The following is a 26,140-nucleotide window of genomic DNA, read 5'->3' as shown; positions in this document are numbered from 1 at the left end:
GTGTTTTGTGAGCTCATGATTTTATTCACAGCCCTTCCAGGACTTTTGTCCTTGGACTTAAGCAAATTTAAGATTTCATTTTACAAAACAAATCCTTACTTACTTGTCTCTCTGGATACAAGTACAGATATAGTTCAAAGCTCCAGAAGAAACTAGCAAGATGACCTTGAATTGGGATTGTCTCATCAAACTACAATTTTTAAGAAGTGCTGGCCAAAAATGAACAACAGAATATTTTCTACTGGTATTTTTGGTTCAAGTTTTCAATAGTTCATACTGCCTCTGGGAAAAAGCCATATGCTGCACTCTAAGTTCGGTTCTGACAAAAGCTCTCACCCTCTCCTGCCTGCTAGCCTTTTATATGTTACCAAACTGTCAGCCGTATTAATAAAAGTATTACAAACCCAGATAGTGTCACAAAATCATGCAAGTACTGTGTGACAAAGTTTAGCTTTAAGCAGTGCAGGTGGTGATTGACTAAATCATGCTTTACCCTCTGGGTTAACTGAAGCTGTTCAGTACTACAAACCTGTACAAATGTACTGAAATAGAATCAAAAGTAGCGGATACCAGCTGTGGTACACACTCACTGCCCTCAATACTTCTTATACTTGCCATACTGCAGCCTGTATGCAAACAAAAGCCAAAGAGATTTGTTCATGTACCAGAGCCTGTTAGCTTGTTAGCCTGTGGATATTACCCATATTGCATATTGTCTTACTTCTACTCAATGCCTGTATATCATGTCAGTGTGACCTGCACTCTTGTGGCTTTAAAAGGTGTGCAACACCCAAAACTCAAAAGAATCAATACACTTAGAGGTCTGCATCCGGTACATACTGAGGGAAAATAACACTCCATCCTCACGGCTCAATTTCCAAGGTCCAAGTATGTTTACATAAATATATAATTTACTAGAGTGAAATCATTTTCCCTGCATAGGTGCAACCTCACGAACCCCATAGACATTTCACAGTAGCAGAGTATAGAGAGCATCTCTTGATGTGATTAGTTTATTCCACCATACAATAAACATATAGTATACTTATGTTATACCTGTATAGTAATATTTTAAAAATGTAGGTTTCTTTTTACATGTTTTCTCCAAATTTGGAAAGCCCAGTTCTCTCTGCAGTGTCCTTGTCCTTGATTGCTCACTGCTAACTGTTCTGTTGGCCTGGGGAGGGCTGCAGAAAGACAGACACGTTAAAAACCCAGTTCAGCCCAGAAAAGACAAGGTTGAAGAATATTAATGTTTTACTGTGTGAAATGGAACAAAGCGTGGCATCAGAAATGTAGCAATTCAATCTATGTCTGGTGTTATATTATGGAAAAAGATGAGTAAAAGGTGTAAAACAATGTGGGATGGAATAAACATACTAACCTTTTTTTTCTATTTTTTAAGCTCTACCAATAGTAGTGTTAAGAACTAAGGGCTGAGAGTGGCTACAAGAAAAGGGTTACACACAAGCAGTCAGTAAAATTAGAAGGGATCATCCTCTGGAGAGCATTTAAACCTAGTAAATTTCATTCAATCAATTATTCTATTATCTATCTGTTATTATCACATATGTATGTGTCAATTTCATATTTGCCTGAATGTGGTGTGAGGGGAAATATCTGAAATAGAAAGGGTTCATCCTCTAAGTGGCGTGTATAGGCTCAGTAAATATAATGGCAATCCACCCTCCCGATTTTGACATTTCTTGTGTATGCTGTCCCCAGAGAAAAATTTAGTCTGTCTATTAAAAATCTGCTAATTGTCTCGGCCAATATTCATTGGTTTTAGCCACACGCAGTATTGCTCACGGGATGGCAATGTTGGTCAGTCCAAGTGAAGGATGTTTTCAGTGTGACGGGTCCCTCCATAAATTTTTAAGCTCAGCCATATGTCTTCATGCCTACATATCGACATGGCTTACATAACAGCTGGCTGCACCTCCCTGCTTTAACCCCTCCACATTTCACTGTGTGACGGTTAATCTGTGGCTCTTCCTTCTTTCTGCTGGCATCTCTCTTTCTCCCTCCTCTCTCCAATATCAACATTCTTCCTGTAGTCCGGCTTAGTGTGAGGCAGGCAGTGCTGCTCTGTTGTTGTAATCACAGAGACATTTGGGGTTATTCCTGGAATGTCACTGGCCAATCCTGTGTGTGTGTGTGTGTGTGTGTGTGTGTGTGTGTGATGTATTATTCCTGTCAGAGAAATGTTGGCAGCAGTTGTATGGTAAAAGTCAAGATCCTACAAATCCTGCTGTCATCTGTGAATTAGTGTGGTCATGCTGGGGCCAGCTGGATGGAATACTGTCAGAACACGTAGTAGTGTTGTTTCAGGCGGAAATTAAAAGAGTGGACATGACTTTTAACATATCAACTTCCAGTCAGTCAAAACTAGAGAAAAACACACAGTAAACATCTTTACACGTGAGAATTTGTACAAAGAAATGCAAACAAAGAAAAAAATGCTTTAAAGTGAGTCTATTTAACTTTTGCTGATCAATGGAAACTGTAGCCTATGATGGTAAATGCTAAAACATAGCATACAGTTGTACAAGTAGATAGGAACTATATAGTAAAGGTAGTCACAAAGCATTAGCCACATTAGCCACCATAAGCTAATGGTTATACCAGGATCAGTTGTATCTCAGAAATACCAGCATTTCTCAGTTAAATACTAAAAAAAGTCGTATTTGCTGATGACTTCAAGTTGGAGATTTCTTGCAGAAACAGAAGGGTGTATGTAAAGAGGCGAACAGGACAAAGAATGATACCACAGTGTATCAAAGTGAAACATGGTGGGGGGAATATTCAAGTCTGGGGGGTGTCTTGCCTAATCTGGAGTATGACTCCAGATTTTGAAACCGAGACCAAAACTGGGATACAAATGTCCATGTTCTTGTGGGTCTTTCTGGATCTTGTGGACTGAAAGACTGAGATACTGACATTGAAGTTGGCAATAAGGGCAGGCAACAGTCTGTCAAATAGTGATAAAATTAGTAATGTAATGTGCTGCATTTTGACTGAGACTTATGATCACTGTAGATCAGTACTGAGAGAGTGAAGGAAGGAAATCTGGAGAAAACTGTGTTTGAGTCTCACAGATTGATTGGAACACAGGTCTTGGCGGACAAGCTAAGCCTGAAAACTGGAACCTGGCTAGTCTAGACACACAGTCCCTTATTAAACATCATTCTCTTTCTGGAATTGTTTAGTTGTTGCCTGTTATCAGGAGGATTGTGTGACGTTCTTACAGTCACGTCATTGCTGAATAAAATGGGAAACCTTCATCCCCTGCTGAAACTCTGACTCATGCCTCGTCCTCTCTCTGTTCATCCTTTGAACTTGTTAAAAGGTCACCTTCAAAGCATGTTTCACTTTTAAAGCACATGGCCCCCCAGCACACACACACACACACACACACACACACACACACACACACACACACACACACACACACACACACACACACACACAACAATATTGTTGATTTGAGTCTGCACATGGGATTTGTTGGTAATAAGAAAAATACAGTTGTATGAAATAGCACATAGTTAATGAAAAAAAAGTAACATAGCATTAACATTTGGAAACAGGCTCATTTCAATGTCTGTTTGCTGCAGGAGTTGTATTTATTTTTTTCAGTCAACAAAATATTTAATATGCCAAGGGGGGGTATTGCCAGCTTTATCCTTTGATGGAAGAAGATAAAAACTACTAATCCCAGAGAGCATTGCAGTAAGAAATATCCAACCACTGTGCTAAAGTTCTGTTGTTATGCATCTGGCTGGTGACTGGCTGATATTAGAGGTTGAGCTTTGCAGACCATGTAGAAAAAAATCACCAAACTGAATCCATTTATTTATGGTTTTGGTTCAGTTCACTGTGATGCAGTGTTTTATCATGAGTGCAATCATCAAGCCTAATTTCAGACATGAAATTCAGTTTTTAGTGATTTAGTGACAGTCCACTTATTGAACTCAAACAGCGATTCCCATGCATGCCATGGCCCACCAATCATTTTTCCCTTTTTCTACCTTTCAGTTTCAAAAGTGGAATTAACATGCATCATTTTGGGGCTGAGGCTCACCGGGTAGAGCGCATACCATTTAAGCTCAGTCCTAACCGCAGCACTGTGGGTTTAAATCCGACTCAGGCCCTTTGCTGCATGTCATCCCTTCTCTTTCTTCCTTAACTTTCCTGTCTCTCTCTCACGATCCCTGTCATAATAAAGCCAAAAATGGCCAAAAATAACTTTAAAAAACTGAGCCACAATTTCTTGTCACAGTACAAGTGAGCCTTGAAACGTTTCTTATTTCCATTTATTTAAAGTTGTTATACACAAAGTTGTTTCAGTTGAAATGGGCACATAATTTTGTTTTAACCCCATAAAACCCCTTTAATATTATCTGAATCATACCAAGGCCAAAGCGTCCCATGAGTGGTACGGTGTATTTTAAAGAGTTATGGTATTAAACTAGCACTGAGTTTTGTTTAGTGAGTTTTGTTTTTATATGTTTGTAAGTTTGAAATGTGAAGAATAAGTGGCCTAGTTTCAAACACTACAGAAGAGGACACTCACACCCATGCTAACAACCACAGACACACACTCACACACAGGCTCAAAATCACAGCAGTGTACTGACCAGCATATTGTCCAATATTAATTATGAATCCACCAATCAGCTTCTCTGCTCCTTTTGAATTATTCAGCAGTGGCATGGGCTGTTTAATTGAACCTGACCAGAGCTGAAGAAGATCAGCTCAACCGCTCTGTGATTGATTGTGTGTGTACGACTGGGGGATCAGCAGAGATGGGAGAAAGAGAGCGACACACATGACTGAGGGCGACGATAAGCGTAAAGATCATTGCTCCAAAACAGTTAATCACAGTGACGCATCACAACAGCAGCTCAATGAATGGAAAGTGCTTCGCCAGGAAACCATAATGTTGTCTGGTGGTGCCAAATACCACGATCTGAACACAGCACCACAAATAATCCGGACAAGACCACATCAATTCAATGCTATTTCAGGTTTATTTCTACTATGGCTGCCTAGTTTCGAGTACAAACGCAAGGAGGCAACATGTAAACTCTGCATGGCAAACATTCACCATATCATTCTGATGTGTGTTGTATTGTATGGCGTTACGTTGTAGCAGCCTGGTGTCATTAACACATGATTAAATAAAGGTGAACAGCTGAGTAATGTCACTGTGTTTTGGCACACTTCTCCAATCAGACACTGCAGATATGTCAACATGTGTCCTGCTGCCTTCAGATGCTGCAGGGATTTAATGAACTGAAGGAGAAACATTTCATATAGTATAATATAATAAAGCAACTGTAGACAGCAGATACTGTAAGAATCACTCATACTTATTTATAGACAAATGGAGACTGATTTACAGATGTTCCTGCTTTAGACACAATACACATTTATACCAAGTTACAGGCCTGTACTTTCAGTGGAGTCATTAGTCAAAATGGTTTATTTACAGTTGAAGCATTATTCTGTCGTTGATGCAGATTTGCTTTGTGTATTTAGTTTTGCTATTCTCTGAAATCGCCAAACTGGCAACAGATTAACTTTGTCAGACACAGATGTGGGTCTGATACGCCCATTCTTAGTGCAAAGTCTAACACACTTTTCCACTAAAATACCAACAAACAACAACTCCCTTTTCAATGAACCTCCCACCTCTTTGTTCCTCTCCTCCCACCTGTGCACTGTGTGCTGTGGGCAAAGTGTATGTCAGGGTCAGGAAAATATCAGACTACTGCAATGTTATTTGTGCTTGTGGTTGCACCACCATGTAAATAGCACCTTGAGTCAGACACATACTGTACACATATCCTTTTTAGGAAACTCAAAAATGAACTGTTAATAGAGACACAGAGGAGAGACAAACCAGTGCAGAGTGTCTTCATAGTTACTTCAGGCATTTCAATTAGAACCTGACTGATACATAAACACTACCAATATCATTGACTAATTTTAGTTTATCAAAGATATATCGGAATAGGAGTATCATAGAGTCTTCAATAATGGCTTATGTACCTCGACTGCCTTTACCTGAAACACCTTAATTTTCAAACTCCTGGTGTCAATAAAACTCCACACTTCCTGCTCATGTGCATCACAATTAAGTGGTGAGTATGATATGACTTTTGTTGTACTGATGGAATAAGTGCTGTGGACAGTAAATTAACTGCATTTATATGGTGTGTTTCTTGTCTTATTGACCACTCAAAGTGCTTTACACTACAAGTCATGTTAACCCATTCACACACATATACTCACACCCAATTGTCATTGGGAGAAACTTGGGGTTCAGTGTCTTGTCCAAAGACACTTTGGCAGGTGAACATTACATTGTATCTGCTCTACACTATCTGCTGTTACACTACAGTGGCTGGCCTCACTGGGTCCACAGGCAGTTTCAACTGTCACGGCCTAAGAGTGCAGTCAGTTTACAGGGTCATCAGGTATGGCACCCTATCAATAACTGGTGTTTGGTTGAATTAAACCCACAACACTAAAAAGGCTCAAAAGAGTTATTTTCTGTTTTTCAAAGGCATAAATCAAACAGAGTCTGTGTTTATTCACTCCCTTATGAAGAACTTTCACTTCCACAGAGGTGAACAGACAGCTGACATCAAAGTGTGGACTGAAATATCCTCTCCCAGCTTTTTTAACCATAGGAGATGCACTATCATTTAAATATCAGAGAGCCAGACAATGACAAAGGGCTGAATTGTGAGAAAGATAAATGTTTCATAAATGCAAGAGAGGACTCAAACAGCAGATTCACTATCACAAGCAGACTGCTGTCAGTCATCAGCTCATTTTTCCTGCTCCTATCACCACCTGCATAATGTAGTGTTTTCTAGAGAAAACTTGTGAAAGCATTAGCTTGGGTTATTTTTCACTCACAGATGGTCAAACTACTGCTACACTAAAAACCCCTTTCACACATGCAGCCCTTTACATTATTCTGATGGTAATTTACCACGTTGGTCTCATGTCTGAATGAGAGCCTGAGAGTCAGTATTAGTATGTCAGAACTAGAAACACTTTGAATGCTGTCAGATGATGTATAACATGACTTGTAACATGTTCAAAAAATAATTACTTATTTCTTCTAACATCACTGTATCAATCTATTATCCTTATCTTTGACTCTCATGCAGAAAGAAAATAAAATCACTCATCAGTGGTGCACTGTCAGACGTCATAGAAACAGGCAGCAGAATTGTTATTTGATAATGTTAAATGAGGAAACTGAAATGAAAATGTATCAGTGCAGTGGTGAGCATCAATCATGCTCATGATGGTCCGGCATTAGATTCCAGGTGCCAAACAGTATTTAGCTCTCTCCATTAATGTGATGTCATGTCAAGATAAAGTTGTCAGAAACATTGTCTGAATTGCAAAAAGTCATCACTTCACCAGCACGATGAAGCTGACATGTTACGAAGGACAGTGAATTGATTGACTTATACATAGGTTATTATCATCATTAAAGATGAAAGGATGGTGCACTGCCACAATCACACACACTGACCACACACTGACCACATGCACACACACACACACACACACACACACACACACACACACACACACACAGCACACAGTGACGGAGCATTTGGTTGATAGATAGTCAGGGACTTGGGTGGCTCATAGAGAGGACATAACATTTATTAAAGTAGGAGGGAAGTCATTAAACTTTCATATTGTGAAAAAAGGGCTCATCAGTCTCACTGCTGATGGAGGACTATTGCTTTTTCCACTGCTAATACAACTCCCCCTCTCCCCCCACCCTAAACAACACAGGGAGACATCACCATTAGACAGCCTGTATACTGTTCTCTTTTCATTTAAATAAAAAAAACATGCTTTGTTCAAAATGCCTCATGAAACCACTGTCTCTTTCCTGTCACTGATACTGACGTGTCTGAAACAAAATGCTTAAAGTAGGCTTCCAGATATGGATTAATTTTGTTTACTTACAGAAGGAGGACATGCAGTTCATCTGCAGCGTGCACACAAATCCAGGGAACATTAGTTAATCTGCATAAAGCTTTTCTAAACATTGAAGCACAACATTTAAACTCATTGTTATTGTGCTGCAAGAATTCTAGTTGACCACATTAGTATTTCATTTCCTGAAGTAATCAGAATTTAAACAGCACTTACACTATCACTGGTGTATAAATGATACCCACACACACAAACCACACATTTACCACACATAGATGGTATTTATAAAACCTGAATGTGCTGACTACCTCACATTAGTCATACACTTCTTTCCAGAGTGCTGTGGTGAAGCTGTGGAATGAATTTAGTCAAAAATCATATCTAATAATAAAACACTGATGGTTTAAGTGTTAAAGCCGATGTCACTGTTTGAATTTTTGCCAAAGTCACGGTCGACTTAATTATTATTTTATTATTGTTACTGTTTCTTCTTTTTATTTACATTGGAGGCATCATTAAATTTCCCAGTGTTTGTGATTTTATCAGTTCATCCTTTATTTTAAAGCTCATTACTAAGGAGGTTATGTTTTGACTTGTGTCTGTTTGTACTTTTGATTTCACAAAAAGTACTTAATTTGCTCCAAACTTGGTGGAGGATTTAATAACAACTCTGTTTGTTTTGTCCTATAAATTGAGCTAATTTACCACTATAACTTTTTTGTTGTGTTATTGTTCAGTGACTTTGGCTGGGCTGTATCTTCTGTGTATTGTTTTTGATTTCACCTCAAATGATTACAAATTATAATAAATGAACCACATGCATGAACAGTTCAATAATTCTGGTGCAAAGGCTGTGTATGGAACAGCTGACACCTGCCAAACTGGCAAATATGATCACTCAGCCAGAATACCAGCCAAATTTTCATGTGTCCATTCTTCTTTCCTTAAGTTTTACTGCTTTTATTTAGTTCTCACAAATACTTTAAACAACAGCTGCTTTCATACTTTTCATTTATGTATCATGTTGTATACTGGGTCAGCAATGTGTGTTAATAAAAACTTGTTTTGCTCCACAGGCCAGTCAGCATGTCCTTACAAGGGGAACTGAGCTCCCTTGATGAATTTAGGACAGTGCTGAACTGGCAGAATGGGTACAGTAAGTTTTATACTAAGACAAACAAGCTCTGCATAGCTGCATCTAACCACAGTCTGAACTCTAGGAGCCATCCTCACTCTTATCTCAGTACACTGCTCTCCACTCTTCTAATACCCACTGTGGTTGCAGTCACTTGAGTAAGACCCAGGACATAGAGTGCAAAAACATTCATTTTTTTTCCTCATGAATCTACACTCAAATAAATAAATAGTCAGTCACTTTGCTATGACACTTGAAATTTAGCTCAGGTGCCTCCCATGTCTTTTGGAGTCCACCTGTGGTAAACTCAGCTGATTGGACATGATGTGTAAAGACACACACCTGTCTATATCAGGTCTCACAGCTGACAATGCAGATCAGAGCAGGAACCATAAGGAGGAAAAAGCTGCCTGCAGAGCTCAGAGACAGGGTTGTGGCTCAGATCTGGAGAAGGCACCAAAAAAAAATTCTGCTGCATTGAAGGTTCCCAAGAGCTCAGTGGCCTCCATCATTCTTAAAAGGGGCTATTTGTAAGTTTTCTCTGCCACTGAACGCAGGTGGCAGTGACTGTTGCCTGACAAGAGCTTTGGCCATTAGGTTTACAAGACAAGATACTTCCGAGCAGTGCTATGTCTTCAGGGAAGATTGGAGTCTACAGTGAGTCGCTATTTTAAAGTGATGAGACTAACTTCAGTAGAAGAGAAGACATCATAGAGATGAAACTTAACATTGACATTGCTCTTCGTGAGTAAAGTTCTGAAGGATGGATAGATAGATAGATAGATAGATAGATAGATAGATAGATAGATAGATAGATAGATAGATAGATAGATAGATAGATAGATAGATAGATAGATACTTTATTTTTCTATACTTTATTTTCCTTGTGTTAACTTGTGCTTATGGTTCCTGTTCATGTTCCTTGTGTTTTTTTTGTAAGTAAAGTCAGTTCATTCTATAACCCCCTTGTGTTTCGTCTGCATTTGGGTCCAACTTACCTTAACTGTGACAGTCACCTGTAGTTATCAAGCTGTCCCCTCAAGAAAAAAGATCATAATGCAACCTACAAGGACCTCTGGCAGCCAGTGTTTATTATGACTTGCTGTCAGAGGCAAAGGAGGAAGGACCGTGATATTGTTATAGCATGATGGTGGATGGATGGGTTGAGAAAGAAGAGGACTTTGGAATTGCAGCATAACCATGAGTTTTATCTATTAATTCTTACATAAATATTCCCTAATGTGAATGACAGAGGTCTTTTTTTTTTTTTTAAACCAAACCATTATCTTTCCATAACCCTAACAAAGTAGTTTTGTGTCCAAAATTCAACCATAGCAATGGCAGATCAGTAAACAGTTACATGATTCATCTCTGTAATGGTGATTTGAACCAAATATCTCGTCCAATCAGAACATGCTAATACAGCTCAGGCAAGCACAAACAAATTCATTCATGTCATTTTGTTTGGAGGATTTTGGTGGTTATCTTTGGCTTCATGTAATTCAGTCAAAAATGTAACTGTATTAGTCCTCATGTGTTCTCACTACAGTCACTGTCAGTCTTTCACTGCACCTTCAGTCCATATGTTTTGACTTCAACATTAAAGTCCATCATTTTTGTTTTTTCTTACTAAATTTGCAGTTACCTGCAGTGGCTCTTCACTGGAATTGTCTGCTCAGTCTGTGAACTGTAACAGAGATTCAATGAAAACAAACACATGGCAGCTGCCATGCTGTTTCCTTTGTGCTGAGACATCAGCAGTCACCAATAACCATATATTGATCTGCATTCAAAGTGCACTTAGCAGGGAGTGCTGCAGGATTAGAGGGGTGGGCTGGGGAGGGGGGCAGAAGGGAGGAGGTGGAGGAGGAGGCGGAGGAGACAGAGAAGGGACAAAAAAATGCCTGGAGCTAAATGTACAACTGCTATTAGAAACTCAGGATCTGGATATAATGTGCACACATTTCTTTGTAAGGCAGATTTGCTTTGCTGCTTTTACTGTCCTGGTCTCGTGTAAGCAGCAAAGACAGATAGAGGCACTGAGACTAGACATTATTGGCAGGAGCAAACAGTTGTGGACAGCCGTGTTATCGGTAAAGCCATTGGTGATAGTGAGATGGTTGGGCTGATTAAAAATAATGAGCCACGAAGGGTCTTCCTTTGCCACAAACTACTGATAATCAGGACCCTTTCACACAGTTTAACATAGTATTGATTCTGATCACTAAAGTGAGTCTGTTTTCATTAAGATCAACCAGGAAAAAACACATAATTTTACTTGAGCAAACAACGTAATCTCAAAGGAAACGCTGGGCCCTATTTTCATCATATTCTTCTAACTGGTTGATTTACTAAAGTGATTTATTAAATAAATCCCATTACCTCCTGCATATGAATAAATATCCAGTGAGAAAATCATTAAACCATTCTGTAATAAGCAGCAGAGTGTTTTCAGCAGGAGAATTTGGCATGACTCTTGTTGTACTGAGGGAATCAGTGCTGTGGAACTGGACATTACAGTGAACTGTGAGCCATTAAAATACAGGCAATCCCAGCCAGTGACCCTGGAGTGCATTGTGGGCGTACAGTGGTGCAGGGTACGACCTCATGATCTGAATAACATCAAGTGCAGCATTGTACTACAAGACAAGAAACTGGAACTTCAGGGAACTATATGAAAACGGCTCAGTAACAGAAAGTTTCTAATGCACAGGTCATTTGTTAGTTAGATCATTGTTATTAGAGAAATACTCTAGAACCAAAGTGCTTCAGCTCCTAAATTAGAGAAATACAGATCAGTCTAAACAGCAATTATCTTCGCTTACAAACTAACTGACAGGAAAAAACTGTCTACCTTTCATCCCCTTTCAGCCTTACAGCCTCTTCATAGCCTCTTCATCTTCATTGAACTTTCCATAACTACTCCCAGGTTTTCCAATAACCAAACCAACAGCCTACTCATCTGCAGTAATACTGTAATACTGACTATTGTTTCAACTGCTATCCAGTAAAAAGGAAAAAGTGCCTATATCATCCATTATATATTATATTCACCCATCCATGGATGACATGGATGTATTGCGAAAATTGAATAATTAAAACATGCACAAAAAGGTTATTTTCTGCCAAAAAGTAACATTGATGATAACTGGCTAGAGTAGCTGTTGAGTCATGACAGTTACACTACATGCATTGTGGATGTGATACTCAGTGCAAAAGCCTCCAAGGGCTTCATCACACTTCTGCATGTTTGGGCCAAAGAGCATAGGAAGAGCATCAGTAGAGTCCTTCACCAGCTGAGCCTGTCCCAGACTTCTGCTGTCTGGGATTAGATAAAATAATTAAATCGGACGGAAGTGAAAAGAATCATTTCAGGGTTTGTGATGCTCATTTACAGCCGCTCCTGTACCAATGACTGTGTAAAGGAAAAGCGGGTTTTGGGCTTGACAAAATAAAGATGGAAATTACAATACCTTGTGGAGCCACCGCACCAAAATCAATTCACAGCCCAGCTCTGTTCCACTTGCCACAGTTTACAGGGCTGTCGTCAATCCAGGTGTTTCCCCACTCTAGATGGCTCGCTGACACTGACTGTCTCCTAGTGAATTTAATACACATCTACAAAAACCATGGAAACAGAATCAATGATGCACACTGATCTGCACTCTGGGTTTGTATTTTTTGATGAGATATTATCTCTGTTTACAAGAGGTGAAGCCATGGTAGTTGACGGAACAGTGTAGAGATTCTACTCTGTCTCTCCCTGATGGGTAGATAACACCAGCTATCCAGTTATCCACACATGTATGTCAGGTTGATGCCTTGTCAAGAAACAGCAGGATCAGATGGATTGGACATTGCGACATTTCTGCTCTGTCTGTGCTGAAAGTGATTATTAAAGTGAAGTTTCATGCTCCACTCAGTTGAAGGATGAATGTGATAACCTGTATTTCCACCCTTGCAGGTGGTGCAGGTCTTTTATTATTCTTCCACATACAATACTATAAAAAATTAAAAGGGATTTTATTTTTTGGTCATATCACCCAGCCCTATGTCTTCTAAACCATTTCTTTGCAGAAACTCAGGATGTGTCCAAGACATTTTAGTCTGTCTAACTGTCCAAGTGGCAGTGGTTAGTGGCACCAGGACACTTGAATACCTGAGCCTTTATGGCTTTTTTAATCATGGATTTGTGATGATGCATACTTATCGTGGGTAAACTGTAAAAGGTTATGTGTCTATCCCACGCAACCATTAGTATCCTACTAAGACTGTCCACAATACTATAGAAATAAATAATGCATTCAAACACTCACGAAAAAAAACATTACTTCGTGGTCCTATAGATGTCAATACATCTCTTGGTGCTGCCCATCTGCAAGCTGGACACCCCCTGCAAGCTTGGCACGCCCCCCACACAATGTGGCCAAACAGGGGACTCAGGCTCACATCTGTGATGTTTAATTGGGATACAGTAACCTGATCACATTAGTAAGAAGCAGTGTAGCAGAGATATAAATGCTTAAATGTTTGTCAATATTGACTCATCTCATCAGCTCGGATAAATTATCCTTAATTTACCAGCTCAGTTCGTTTTTTAGTAACTTTGAGCACTGAGGTTTAATTAATTTAGATTTATCGGCATCGTAAACCAGCAGGAGGTGAAGCATGGAGACTCCCTACAAGTCACTGTCTGTTTGTCCCTCCATTATTAGGGTCTGAGCACCGAGGTGCCAGGGACTGAAAAAGGGCCGCTATTGTTTTTCTAGAGATTATTTTTCTGCTGGTATATTTGATTTTTGAGGGCCTTAACATACTCAAAAACTCACTTGGCTCAGGCGTGTCCAGCGGGCTCCATAGTGCCCCCGAACGTAGGGCCATGTCAACATCGAGGTCCTCGGATGTTCATGAAATTCGATGGGATGATTCCACATATAGTAAAGGATTTTTTCCATATTTTAAAATTTTAAAACAGGAAGTAGGCCATTTTAGATTTCCTGCGGCGGTTTTCATTTTAAGGGCAAAGTTTTGGGGTATTTAGGATGTGCAAAAACTCACGAAACTTGGCAGACATGTTTGTACTTATGAACAGTTTTTTTGATAACAGAATTGGGCATAGGCAAGGCACTTCAACTCTATAGTGCCCCCTAATGACTTTGGGGATTTTTGAGTGGCTAGCGGTACTCCTACCCCCATGATATCTGGTCCATGCATCTGAGGTCCCCTAACTTGGTTAATGCAAGTGGAGTTGTTCATGGGCGTGACAAATGGCTAAAGGGTTCCCCTAGAAAATTTCAACAAATTAGCCACCGCAGCACGTTGAACCTAGATGTATGAAAATTGGTAGGCATGTTGGCCTTGGTGAGCAATACAAAAAAGATAAGATAAGATAAACCCAACCAGAATGCCATTTTCAATTTAGTGTGCAAGTTTGGCTTATTTTGTCGTCATTTTCAGGCTTTGTATTTTAACAATCTCTTCCTAGAGTTTTAATCTGATCGACTCCTAATTGGGTTCACACCTTCGTAAAACCTTTGTGATGTCAAATTGCGAAGCTTTTTCAGGGTTGTTGAACGGCGTGTCTGTGGCGGCGTGGCGAATTTCGATAATTCGCCAACAGAGGAATGTCATGTTTCACAGTAGTCCCCACAGTAGGATTCACCTAGATGTATGAAAATTGGTAGGCATGTGTATCCCATGGAGATCTACAAAAAAGCCTCTTGGACCCATAAGCTAAATTCAACCATAAATCCGCCATTTTGAATATAGTGTGTATATATGGTTAATTTTGTCGCCGCTTTCAGCTGTTGTACTTTAACAAACTCCTCCTAGAATTTTAATCAGATCAACTCCAAACTTGCGATTACACAACCATCCTTAAGACCTTTGTGATGTGAAATTGCTAAGCTTTTTCAGTTTTTTTCAAGTTTTTTCAGGGTTGTTGTACATGGCGGAATGGTGAAAATTCAACTTTCTCTCATTCCAACACACATTGTGCAAACTGTCCCAAACGTTCTGTGTGTTATGAGCCCAGCCCTAAACACACTCATATGCTCACATTCAGTGATACTCATAGCGCCCCCTTGTGGAAACAGGAAGTGTCATGTTTTACACTTTGATATACTGCTCATAGCAGATTGATTGAATCTTGACCCAAACATAGTCAGGAAATGCTTAACAACTTGATGATGCACTGTAGTCAAAACTATGACTTTTCATGGAAGAGCCTGCCTGTGGCGGCACGGCGAATTTCATTCCTTCAGCATGAAAATTCAACTTGTTATAACTCCAGCATGCATTGTCCAAACATCCCCATAATTCTTATATGTGATCAGAGTCCCGCCGTGAACAGACTTATATGTCCATATTTAGTTATACTCATAGCGCCACCTCATGGCAAGATGTGATATTATGATTTACTTTTTATTTATTATTCCTTGTGAATTGATTTGGCACTCAAAAAAAGGATCAGAAAAAAAATTGTTGAAAATGCTGATGCTTCATGGATGTCAATATTGAGTTTTCACTGAAGGGCGTGGCTCTGGCAGCGAGTTAAATATGAAACAGGAAGTGGCTTTATGTCCGTTACATATTGTCCAATTCCAAGATCATTGTTTGTTTATTCTCATCTTCAGACTGGTGCAATTCTACAGTAGAGAGCTTTTTCGTCAAAGGACCCGCCCGTGTCAGCACGGCGATTTTTCAATCCTTCGCGATGAAAAAGGAAGTTGCTATAACTCCAGCATGCAGTATCCAGACAGGCCGAAACTTTATAGGTTTGATGAGACTCCCACCCTGAACACATCTACATGCTCATATTTAGTAATACTCTTAGCGCCACCAACAGAAATATCCTTTAAATCTTTTCTGCTGCTGCACAGTCTTTGCAATAAATCTTAACCCATGAGCGCAGTGTCCGGCGGTCGTTATGATGTGCGACTGCTTCAGATGGTGCGCTGCGAGCCCCCCAGAGGTGCACAGAAGTGCAAGGGCCCGAGCAACGCTGGTGGCAGCTTTAATTTATATTCCTTTAGTCCGGAAGTGTCCACACATAAAAAATCAAAAGGGTTTCTTATAAAAGTAATCAAAGTTATGAATATTGTAATGCAAAGTCTTTGCAGACTGTCCAGCGTTGTTGTTGTTCCAGTGACACACACACACCAAACAGTGCAGGGCATACACCAACTCAAGCTCGTAGCCTACGTTTAGATAGATAACAACGGCGGAGAGAACCGAACGGTCCAAAGTGTGGCTCTACTTTACAAGAGTTGATGCAAACACAGCCCCTTGTCACAAGTGTGACAAATGTTTTGTTTGTTCAAGTTATTTTTTCCTGCTCAAAAAGTAGTGATAAGGGTACTGTTAAAGTACCAGATCGATAAGCAGTATAGGTAAGAGTAGTAGTACAGTTAAATATCTTAATGATATCCATTAGCCTCTCTTAACATGTTGGGAAGAATCTCATTCTGGAAAGGCTCACGAATATGCATCCAATCAGTCTCCTAAACTCAGAAAATTCTTAGGAAGGTGCAAGCAAAGAAGCTACAAGGGTTACTCTCTAACATAATAGGCGAGGACCTGAATGGGTTAATTCAATATAGACATTAGGAAGGTAATGAACTTAGTTGAAAGGAGGTCAAACTGCTATAAAATAGACCAACAGCTTCTGACCAATAATATGGCATCTAAACCCTTTCTTATATCAAGAGGGTGTCATCAGGGATGCCCCCAGTCCCCACCTCTCTTTAGGTCACATGGATACACATAAAATACACACAAAATAGCATAATTTGCAGATGACATAATCTTTTTTCTCAAAGATTTAAATAGGTCAATTCCATCACTACTGAAACGAAAAGTAGGGAAACAGATAGATAGATAGATAGATAGATAGATAGATAGATAGATAGATAGATAGATAGATAGATAGATAGATAGATAGATAGATACTTTATTTATTCCCTAGGAGAAATGAATGTGTCTGTTAGCTCATTGCTGATAATAGTGATAACAGTTAATAATAAATAAACAATAATAATTAGATTAGTCCACTGCCTTTGGCTGAGGTGTTGTATAGCCTGATGGCAGTGGAAACAAAGGATCTCCTGAACTTCTTTGTTCTGCAGCGCAGTGACATGAGATGTTTGCTGCACCTCTGTCCTGCCAGAATGTTGTGGAGAGGGTGGTTGGTATTGTCCAAGATGGCCTCCATCTTACATTGCATGCTTCTCTCCACAACAGTCCTGAGTGAGTCCAGACTCCTGCCAAGCACAGACCCAGCCTTTTTGACCAGCTTGTCCAGTCTCCTTGTGTTTATGTTGGACATGCTGCTGCCCCAGCAGACTGCAGAATAAAAAAGTACACTGACCACCACTGACTAATAAAACATGTGCAGCATTTCACTGCAGACGTCGCAGGACATGAGCCTCCTGAGGAAAAAGAGCCTGCCCCTTCCGGTAGATGCCTCTTCCTGCCCATTCCTGATAGACAATAGCTGTGTCACCCGAGTATTTCTGGATGTGGCAAGACTCAGAGTTGTATTTAAAGTCCGCCATATACAAGGTGAACAGGAACGGAGCCAGAACAGTCCACTGTTGAGCTCCGCCCTCACCTCCTCCGCTGTAAAGGACAGGAGACTTGACCCCAGTGTGGAGGGAGTTGCAGCTGCAGTGTCAGGTTGTGGAAGAGATGCTGTAGGAGAAGCTGCAGCTGAAGCAGTGGGAGAGAGAACACATGACGCTGTGTCAAACCTGTTGTAGAACAGGCTGAACTCATTGGCCTTGTCCACATCACCTGATGTTGCCTGGCTGTTCTTCTCTTTATAGCCAGTGATGATCCTCCCCTTCCCCACCTCTCTGGTGTTGTTGTGCAGCAGCTTTCTCTCTATTTTTTTTGTAGTCCTCCTTCACCTTCTTTAATCTCCTCTTCAGCTTATGTCGCACACCCCAGCTTCTCACTGTCTCCATTCCTGAAGGCCTCCTTTTCCTGCTTGAGGGGGGTCTAGGGTTGTCAAAAAAATCGATACTAAGATACTAATCGATAGTAAAAATTATTATGATTAAATACTCATTTGCAACAGTATCGATACCAAAAGTGCCATCTTCACCTCCTCCAGTTGACATACAACTTCATACAGCACCACCCCAGACAGGCAGGCACACAGCCCCTCCCCTCACTAGCAGCTGAACACTGAGCTGGTGCCACCAGCATCAAACTAAAGTAATATGGCAAGTGCTGCTGCTGAAAGACCTTCGCAACCTGTTTTAGCTGAAATTGGAAAAAGTGTTGTTTGGAATTATTTTGCATTATTATTTTACCTGGCCAGTGGCACACACTAACGTTAGCCGTTTAACTATTAGCAATTAGCCGATAGCCACAATAGCCGTCTGTTAAGTTATCATTAAGCTAGCGGCTATGGCTAATAATAAAACCAATAACGTTAATGTGGGAGCTAGGCAGCAAATGTTATCAGTCCTCCCCGTCTGTAACGTTAATAGACAGTGGTAATTTAACAGGATAACAATTATTAACAATATAACAATCATTTGTGTCTAAAGTACATTCCAATCTGTGCACTCAAAACAATCTTTTAGACACTCACTGGCCTCCGGGGTCCAGTTCGTGAATGCCTCAGTCAGTACACAGGGCTTGTAGGAAGGCTGAAGAGAAACCAGATTATGATCTGATCTGCCAAGTGGTGGTAGAGCTGAAGCAGTGTAGGCCTCCTTGACATTTAAATACAACAGATCAAGTATCTTATTTTCCCTTGTGGGACAGTCAACAGTGAGTGAAGCCGGTTAGGTGAGAGGTGAGAGTGACATGGTTAAAATCCCCCGATATTGCAATGATTGCATCAGGATGCTGGGTCTGTACTCTTGCAGCAGTCTCGTGAATGACGTCACACGCGACTGCAGGCTCTGCTCGTGGTTGAATGTAACAACAATGGCCAACAGCTCAATATCCTGACAGCAGATCTTCAGGATATAAACTAAATAAAGAAAGAGGAAAGCATGTTGGTTTAAACCAACAGTTTCATATTCCTGGGCATAAAAATATCAACTGAAATAGAAAGAATTGTCTCGACTAATTTCAACCTAATTTTGTTTTAAGATGTGTGAACGATGGACAACAGTCCCCATTTTCTTAACTAGCATGATGAATCTTCTAAGAATGAATATACTTCCTAAATTTCTTTACTTATAATATACAATTGTCCCCAAAATTTCCTTCAGAGACTAAAAAAAGCCTTCTCTAAGGGTAGATGTTGACTTCACTGTCCTAACCTGCAGTGGTACCACAGGGCGGCCGGCTGTGAACAATTATGTTCTACTAAAGAATCCCCTCTAGCCTGAGAAGATTTAGAGACTTGCTCTGTTAAATCAGACCTACTATTGCATCTGTCCAAAGTAACAGCTTTGATGAAAGCAACACATAATAATTGTACTGAATATGTGTGGTATGACATCCAAACTCATTTTAAAATATCTCAGCCTTTATTACATTTCAGTCAGATCTGGGTAATGCTGGAAGAGCTGATCCACATATGGGCAGAGAGGGGACTGAGGAAAATTGGTGATCTATACAAACAGGGGAAGCTCATGTCATTTCAGGAGACAACAGAAAAATATGACTTTCCAATAAAACAGTTCTTTAAATGCCTGCAATTAATCTACACAAGTCAAAACTAAGAATGTGGGATTTCAATCCTCCCCTAACTGCAGGAACATGTCAGAAAGGACTGTTATAGCAAAGGCTTGATTTCTTCTTTCTATGACTTCTTAACTTCTGGTTAATCTAATAAAAAGCACGGAGGAAGGATTTTGGAATATGGTTTGTAAAGATGCACAGAAATTATAAATACTTGTCTAACTCAATACTCTAACTGCAATATATTTGGCTCATGTATACGTATGTAACGCCAGCAAAATTACACAATTTTGACAACAATTTACCAGACACAGGTACTAATTGTAATGAATGTAAAAGAACCCTGTATCATTGTATTTGAGAATATTGTAAAATAATGTATATCTGGGAAGAAATAAAACACTCATCTGTAGAGGTCCCTCTCAAACCTAAGATTTACATTCTGAACTTACATCTGTCAAATTTAAAACTAAGGAAGAAGGAATATACACTTACAGACATGTATCTTGCAACAAACAGCTTCTTGCTCTTTGTTGGAAGAAAAGAAATTGACCAAGTATTTAAGAGTGGATTCATGAAATGGCATCAAGTATGGTATTAGAGAAGAAAACGTACATATTGAAAAATACACTAAATGAGTTTGAGGAAATCTGAAAGCTTTTATATTTATACAAGGGAACAATCTCATAGCTTCTTAAAATATGTTCGTAAATATCACCTCACCACTGTTGTAGTATAATGTTTAGCTTTTGTGTTTATCATTTCTATCTGACACTTTAAATAGGTTTTTTTCTGTGAACATGATCTTTATAAAATTTCAGTTTTCCTGTCTGTGCTGCCACATTGTGTTGTACTGTCCTCTTGAATGAGTGTTGCCATGCTACTGTGTTTTGCTCCTGTGTCTGCCAATACCATTTGACTCTGATGAAGATGCCCTGCACGTCCAGACATTAGTCCCTTGCACCTAATGAAGCAATAAATGAAGCAGTGCTCCAGTGCCTTTACTGGGTTCAGTTTCTGTGAGGTGGCTTCACATCCTCTCTGTCCTCTGAGCACTGCTCCACTACAGTGGTCAGATGTTCTGAGGTGGACATGTTCATCACTTTACCTTTACACTGCCACTCTCTACGGACATCTCTAATACTGCAGCAGCACAGCACATATTGACAAGACATGATATAACAAAAGACCCTCATTGTGTGGAAAGTATGCATACAAGATACAGGAACCAGACACAGTAAGTCCTTGACAGCAGCTGCTGTCACACTGAACAGTATTGCAGTCTCATTTCATCTGGGAAAACAAGGCATCAAGACAGTGTTGGAGTGGCAACTCAAGTGGATAATATTGTCTTAAACAGAGCTATGCTTCTTGAGGGCCAACCCAAAAGTAGTTTGTACTGATACTGCCACTCAAGCCAAAATTAGCTTACAAAAAAGAGAAATACCACAAACTCAGTTTATGACCTGCATCACCATACAATAAAGCAAAATTCTCTAACAACGTGAAATTTGACCCGTCATTGAGTCACTTAACAGGAACATGATCTTAAGTTCAATAGAAAGTGACTGAAATATATTGTGATGGACTTATCATATGGCCAGTGTACGAAACTGAGGATGTAGTTTTCTGTTTGCTTCTCTCCTCCTCTCTGTGCTCACATATACAGTATTTTAATGCAGCTGAATTCCAAATAAAGCTGTTCTTATTTACATGTTTTTGTGTTTCTGTTTTCAGACAAGACATGACAACAAGTATGGAACAGTGACTGAAACGTCGTCCATAAAGACTACATGTTAACTACCAAGTCATTTCCAAGCTGCTGCTCTGCGCTGCTAAAATCTGGACTTTATAACCATGACGTCTGACAAAATCACCACTCAAGTTAAAGACAACGGTTGTACTGTGATTTCAGCTAGATTTACTTTAAAATGATCACTCAGAGAGAAGTTAGAAGCAACAGAATATCTTCCTTATTTTGTCTCTCAAAGACAGTAATTTTTTTCTAAGTGGCTAAGATTTGCATCTGGGTCCTTTTTTGAAAAAAGTCTCTAGAAACTAGCGACAAATGTGTTAAAATAAACTGTTTGTGTTGATTCATTTTGAAAGAGCAACAGCTAATGGGGAAACTCCAACTCAATCACGTGGCATTTGGCTGACCAACGGGGGAAATATGATTAGTCAACTGTCACTCAGTCAGGCATGGACATTCATGATTATAGGGCTGGCACTGCTGTTGCGTTCCAAAAATAACCTGATGACACAGTTTTACCTCTCAAACAAACCAAAAAGTATTCAATACCTTATCATTAACTTTATATGAAATATTCAGTGGCTGTGAATTGCTGGAAATATTTCAATTTTATGCTGTGGGAACAGTTTTCAGTAAACATCACAAATCAAAGGCAAACTAACTTAAAAATAACCCAGACCTATAAAGAAGCTTAACTAAATTCACTAAATGCAATCTGTCCATGCAAATGAAAAAAATATTTGGCTTGATATTGACACATAACTAATATGGCACCCGTAGCACTGTTGTATAAAAGCAGGCTTATATATAATGTTGACTATTGTTGACTTTTATTATTGACTATTTAAGCAATATCACACTCAAAGTCGTGATGTTGTACTGAATATCAGCACGGCTGTGATTGTCTTCAGTACTCGGCCTGCAGCCTCGCACCTGTGACCGAATTCCGTGCCGATATTCACATCACAACCTTGAGTGTGATATTGCTTTAATAGTCAACAGATGGTAAAATGTAAAGTGTTATCCTGTGGTTACAGGATGCAGTATACTGGGTGGACTTTCAATATCACCTAGTTTCCACTTAACAATTAGTTGCTTTGTTAAAGTTGCCATAATTAAATACAATATGCAGGAAAATGTATTAAGCTTCATGCACTATTGAATTCTGATCTTTTAGTGTCCCCATTCATTGAATTACTAAGAATTTTAAAGAGGACCTATTATGTGCATCTTTAATGTTCATCATTTCATTCTTGGTGTCGACTAAAATAGATTTACATGCTTTACTGTTCTGAAAAGACATTATTTTTCTTCCTCTGTACTTTGTATACTGTACTCTATTCGCCCTCTGTCTGAAAGGCTCTATTAGAGTTCAGGGCTCTTTAAGGCCCCCCTTAAAGGGCCAGTGTGCTCTGATTGGTTAGCTTGCATGCAACTACTATGGCAATGGTTGACAGTTGTGGCGGCTTCGGTTCTGTCTTGTCAGTTTGCGCAAGAGTCCAATCCTGAACCAGAAAATGACAGACCCGATCCACCTTCACAAGCCAGACTGGAGCAGAAAACAAGAGTAGCCACTGTCCCGCAGCAGGAAGGAGGGAGAGATATGAACACACGCTAGACAGTCTGCAAAGACTTCGGATTACAATATTCATAACTTGGAATACTTTTGTGAGAAACCCTATTGATTTTTTATGTGTGGACACTTCCAGACTAAAGGAATATAAAAAATGGAGGAATAGACAGACAGTCCACAGGTAGCGAGTCTCCACCGCTTCACCTCCTGCTGGTTTACGATGCTGGTAAATCTGAATTAATTTAACGTTAGTGCGCATAGTTACTGAAAAATAAACTCAGCAGTTAAACTGTGGATAATTTATCTGAACTAATGAGGTACAGCAATACTGACAAACGTTTAAGCATTTATATCTTTGCTATGCTGCTTCTTACTAACATGATCAGGTCGCGGTAAGGCGGTTAACATCCACCAGCCACATTAAGAATGAACTACAGAAATAACCGTTGTGAAAATGAAGCTCTAACTGTGCGTGGTTTCTGAAGCAGTCCTCCTTGAAGTGAGTGTTGACACTATAATGTTTGGAGCATTGGAGAACCCTGGAAAAAATTCTGCAGGAAATTAAGAACACTGTTTTTTTGGCATGGCTACAAAACTAATGGAAATTCTTCATTATAAGTAGTTATGTGCTGTACCTTGTGTGGGGGTGTGCCAAGCTTGCAGGAGGTGTCCAGCTTGCAGGTAGGCAGCACCAGGGGATGTACTGACGTCAATAGGACCAGGAAGTAATATCTGGACCCCCAATGAGGCGTTTCACACAAAGGAGAAAATTGGGTTTTTCCCCTGTTACTCCCTTTGATGTAAACTTTGATCCTTGTAACTCTGGAGACCATTGACATGCACAACAACCTATAACACACTATACATAAGGAAAAATCAGAAAAGCGTAATAGGTCCCCTTTAAATATATGACTGGGTCAATCTTTATTTTTTTATGCTTTTAATCTTCTTTGGGTGCATGTATTTTAAGGCTGCAAATAATTATTCTCATTATAAATAAGTCTGCAGATTATAGTTTTGATTGAATTTATAACTCTAAAATGTCAGAAAATAGTTAAAAATGCCAGACAGTGTTTTTCAGAGTTGAAGTTTAAATATTTAAATATGTTGTTTTGTCTGAACAGCAGTCCAAACATATTCAAAGATTTCACAATTTCAAATCTCCACATTTAAAAAGCTGGAATTTTCACACTTCCTTTAAAGTGACTTAAATGTTAACTTAAACTGTTGCCAATTAACTTTAACTGTTTCAATGTTTTTAGTCACATTTGTCATTGTTTGTGTGTTCATTCTGTTCTGTTGTGAATATTCTTTTGAAAACTAAACAAAATATAATTAAACATACACAACCAATGATTTTGTAACTGGTATTTTAATGCCATTACACACTGACTATAATAATAACCAGAAATATTCTCAGAAACATTAACTAATATGATAGGTGTTTTATGTAAGGCACACATTTCTGTATCAACAATTATGCTCCACTTTTGGCATAATACTGCATAATATTTTTTAAATCAAATTAAATTTTATAAAAATAAAAGGTTATAAAGCAAGACACCATGCCAACCAAAGTAAAATGAAAACATGAAACTGCAGCCACCAGTTTATCATGAGCCTTCAGTCAGTGTGTATACGAATTAGATGATCCTTGCCAACAGAGCAGCACCTCACACTGCAGGCCATGGCTCAGAGGCTCCCACATGCTGAAATGGTGATGGTGCCCTGTTGGAGGCCAGTCTGTATAGTAACCAGGAAGCTCCACTGCAGTAGCTCTGTCCTTACATCAAAAATGTAGAAAAATCCCCATATTAATTTAAAAGATGTGTGTAGAAGAACTCTGGTTTCCAAATATCCTCTATCCATTTTCAGCTGTTTCTCAGGGCCTGGGTCTACACACTAACAGAATAAACTGTAGAAGCACAGGCATCCTTTTCCACAGCCACATCTACTAAGGTGCTCCAAGGCTAGGCTAAACCCTCCATATGTTTTGGGTGACCCCCTCCCAGTTGAACATACCCAGAGGGAGTCAACTGAGAGGAATCCTGATGAAACTGAACTGCATCAGCAAATGCAAAAAAGCCCAGGTCTTAATCTGAGATCTATCTGAATGTGTGAGCACAGACTCCCTGTGAAGGAAACTCATTTGCAGCATGTATCAGACTTTGTTTCACTCAGTACCCACAGCTCATCACCATCAGTGACTCACGCAGTGGAACGTAAACCCAGAGCTTTGGCTTCGGGCTCAGCGGTGTCTTCATCACAGTAGTGCAGTGCAGTGTGTGCAGAACTATAGCTGTGCTCTATCTAAACGTGACACTGACCATTTCTACTGAGAAGATGCTAGTTGACATGACTGCGTTGAGCCATGTTAATCTGGTCTGGCAGAAATTCAGACTTTGTACAAAAACATATATCATGGCTTTTGTCTTGTTTTCAGGCAAAGCAACAGTCAGGAGATAACCTGAAGGGTTCTCACTATGAGTGACTCCTTCTACGTTACATACAGTCATTCCATCCATTGTTAAAAAAAAAATGGATCGGTGCAGCTTTAAAATGCAGTTTGTCTGGATATATTAAAGCATAGCACCCCCAAACTCTACAATCTCCTTAATCTTCTTCCATGTATTTTCTAGAATTGAGTCATTGCAGTAATCCTCCTGTGAAGATACTGACACTGACAAAAACAAGGAGACCTGGCATCAAAGAGATCATCTCAACCCCAGCAGAGGAAGTCTGCACATCAGGCTTCAGTTTAAATGTCATATTCATTTACACACATAATCATTATCAATCATTAATCATCGACAACATTCTGTAGGCTGATGTGCCCTTAAAAAGTAAATACTCAGGTGCAGTGAATTCACGTGTGATTTTTCACGTGACTTTTTGCAAAGCAACAGCTCCTCTCATGTTGAACACAATTTGACTTTATTATATGATTAACATGAGACCACGCACACACACACAGGGCACCGTGTATAGGCTGATCGAAAGGAAGTGAAGCAGATGCAGCAGGCTTCATGCTGCCAGTCTGCACCGCACT

At 39.6% G+C, this 26,140-nt stretch overlaps 1 protein-coding gene across 1 annotated transcript in view; it reads right to left on the bottom strand.

Annotated features, from left to right (window-relative positions):
* The window catches only part of ryr2 (ryanodine receptor 2), a 225,349-nt gene that overhangs the window by 198,807 nt on the left and 402 nt on the right, over positions 1 to 26,140 (bottom strand). The gene's annotated exons all lie outside the window — the stretch shown is intronic.

This window comes from Seriola dumerili, unplaced genomic scaffold, assembly GCF_002260705.1.
Source record: "Seriola dumerili isolate Sdu_G_001 unplaced genomic scaffold, Sdu_1.0 BDQW01000807.1, whole genome shotgun sequence".
Taxonomy (NCBI): Eukaryota; Metazoa; Chordata; class Actinopteri; order Carangiformes; family Carangidae; genus Seriola; species Seriola dumerili.
Note: the sequence above shows the minus strand (reverse complement) of the source record. Positions and strands in the feature narration are given on the sequence as shown.